The sequence below is a fragment of the Pongo abelii genome, chromosome 12 (genome assembly GCF_028885655.2).
Source record: "Pongo abelii isolate AG06213 chromosome 12, NHGRI_mPonAbe1-v2.0_pri, whole genome shotgun sequence".
Classification (NCBI taxonomy): Eukaryota; Metazoa; Chordata; class Mammalia; order Primates; family Hominidae; genus Pongo; species Pongo abelii.
In genome coordinates, this window is record NC_071997.2 from 125349360 (window position 1) to 125352445 (window position 3086).

Genomic DNA, 3086 nt, shown 5'->3' on the forward strand with positions numbered 1-3086 from the left:
AAACTATAAGCTAATCAATTCCCAAAGCACATACATGCTTGGAATGGAAGGTAAACCAACCAGAGTAAAAAAGACCTTATTGAGCACCCAGATTATTCATTAGAAGCTCCAGAAAAGTCACATTTTATACATGGGTTAAATCAACCCTTGAGTAAAGGCTTATCCAGAACTTCCCCAAAAAACTTAAAATCTAGCTTAAAATAATCATGGTGATCCACAGATCACTTAAATCTCCCTCAAAACAAAGTTTTTAGATAGTCTTTAAAGAAAACAACAAAGTGTAACATTAAATACTGAATAACAATGTCATAAGTCCAGACTTCAATCAAATATCACTAGCTTACAAAGAAGCAGGAAACTGTGGCACATACCAGACCAAAAAAAAATTAGCCAATGCAAATGAAACTAGTAATTACAGAAATTATGGAACTAGTTAACCAAGACTGTAAAACTGTTAGTACAAATATGCTAAAGGATGTAAAGGATAATATGAGCATAAGGTTGTTTATGGAACCTCCTTTGAAAAGAACCTTATGGAAGTTCTAAAGCTAAAAGTTATCCAAAATAAAAAACTTACTAAGTGATCATAATTCAAGATTAAATACAATGGATTACAATATCAAAGAACTTGAAGTCAGGCAATAGAAATTATAGAAATCAAAGCACAGATACAGATATAAAAAATACCAAAAAAAGTTTTAACAAGCTCAGTGCCCTGTGGGACAATATTATATACATCTATTTTGTGTACACAAAGTAGAAGAGAAAAATATTTTAAGAAATAATGACACAAATTTTCAAAATTTGATGAGAATCATAAACTTGTCTTTTAGATATCTGAAGATATAGGATGGATCCCAACTCAAAATTTTGCTTAAGTGTTAAGACTGATGATGCCTCACACATACTGTGAGATTGTGAAAAGATTTATTACTCACAGAACAAGGCATCTGGGAAGAGTAAGGTAGGTTTCCAAAGCTGGTCTGGAAATGGTTTGGGATAAGAGGGAAGAAAAGGAAGCTGACTTGGGGTTTTAACTGTGTTTAAGAAATGAGGAGGGGTGAAGGTTCACCAAAGAAGGGAGCACTGGGCTTTCTTATCAGTTTTACTAGAGGCAGGCAGAAGGAGAGGAGGGAATCCAAGGGATTAAAAGCTGTCAGCACTGAAACTTCAAAAAGTAAAGTCAAACTCTTTATTACAATTCACAAAGCCAAGAAACTTAAGAAATCCCAAGCAGGATAAGCCTAGAGAAGGCCATGCAGAAGCACATTGTAATCATATCTCTATAGAACAATTTGTGAAACAGAACATTTTTAAAAAGCAAGAGAAGAAAGGTACGTTATAAACAGAGGGGCAGATATATAAGAATGACCGCAGACTTCTTGTCAGAAGCAATGCAAGATAATATACAATGGACCAAGACCTTTAAAGAATCAAATGAAAGCAAAACCCAGCCCAACCCAATCAAAACAAAACAAATCTAAAATTCTCCTTTCAGCAAAAACTTCTTTAAAAAATGAGGGCAGAGAAAGACGTAGATCGGTTTTTGGTAATGGCCAAGTAGCATCATACGTGACCAGCTTTCCTGTAACTGACAAGTATAAACTCTGAACATAACACAAAAGCACAGACACCTGAAGGCATTGGAGAGTTCATAGAAGCACTCAGATTAGGAGGGGTAGTACACAGCCAGTGGAGAGAATTATAATGGAGAGTTGCCATTATTACGGTTTTTACCATGGACCATGGGGAAATCAGATGCAAATGGAAAATGAGAAGAAGAAAAGAGAAGAGAAAAGAGACACAGAACAAAAGGAGTCAGTTAGAAATTCCCCACATTGTGTCTGCCCACATCTCTGGCTGAAACACCCAAAGCAGCTCAGCCAAAGAAAAAGAGTATCTCAACTGGGATCAGAGCTAAAGAAAACAAAACAAAACATAGTTTTCAACTTGAGTACAGCTGAGAAAATTTTTTGCTGGAACAAACATGACATATTAAGGGGGAAAAGATAACAGAAATCAGAATTTCTTTTTTTTAAAAAAATCTTATATATATATATCTTATAAATCATATACATGTATATATTTTTTAAGACAGAGTCTTTCTCTGTCACCCAGGCTGGAGTGCAGTGACATGATCTCGGCTCACTGCAACCTCTGCCTCCCGGGTTCAAGTGATTCTCCTGCCTCAGCCTCCCCAGTAGTTAGGATTACAGATGCCTGCCGCCACACATAGCTAATTGTTGTATTTTTTAATAGAAACAGGATTTCACCATGTTGGCCAGGTTGGTCTTGAACCTCCAACCTCAGGTAATCCTTCCACCTAGGCCTCCTAAAGTGCTGGGATTACAGGCATGAGCAACCGCACCTGGCCAACAATATTTAACTTTAAGGCATTGCCACGAAGTAGGTGGCAATGTCTTAACTGTATACATGTTGTCAGGCCAAGGGTCCCTTCCAGCATTGTCAAGGGGAGCGCTAACCTTCTTTCCTTTCATATGACACAGAAATCAGATTTTCACAACTCATTAATCATAATACCTAGAATAGTCCCCCCCAGCTAAACTGATGAAGAAATTAAATATAAGATATAAATTAGTAATATCTGCAATGAAAGAGAGGACATCATGAGAAATACTACAGAAATTAAAAAGGATAATAGGAAAATATTATGAGCAATTCTATTCCAATACATTTTTAAAATTATATAAAGTGGTAAAATTTCTTAAAGAACACTAATTTAAAAAACGAACCTAGGAAGAAATAGAAAAAAATAGACTTCTGTCAATTAAAAAAATCATATTCATAATTAAAAACCTTCTGAAAAAGAAAACTCCTGGCCCAGATGGCATCACTGGTGAATTCTATCCAACATTTAAGAAAGAAATAATTGCTATGCTACAAAAATTATTTCAGAAAATAGAGGAGTAAGAAACACTTCTCAACTAATTTTATGAAGCCAGAATTACCCTCTATCAAAACTAGACCAAGGCTTACAAAAACTAAGAAGTATAGACAAATATGCTTCAAGGACACATACCACATATTACATACTTTAAAACTTATAAGCTAATTCAGCGTGTGCA

The 3086-nt window shown here is 35.3% G+C and overlaps 1 non-coding gene across 1 annotated transcript; it reads right to left on the reverse strand.

The window, feature by feature from the left end:
- Nucleotides 1-2374: 2374 nt before the first annotated feature.
- On the reverse strand, nt 2375-2505 carry LOC112132198 (U6atac minor spliceosomal RNA). The gene has a single exon (XR_002914005.2). It is a non-coding gene; the product is annotated as a U6atac minor spliceosomal RNA (small nuclear RNA).
- Nucleotides 2506-3086: the final 581 nt, after the last annotated feature.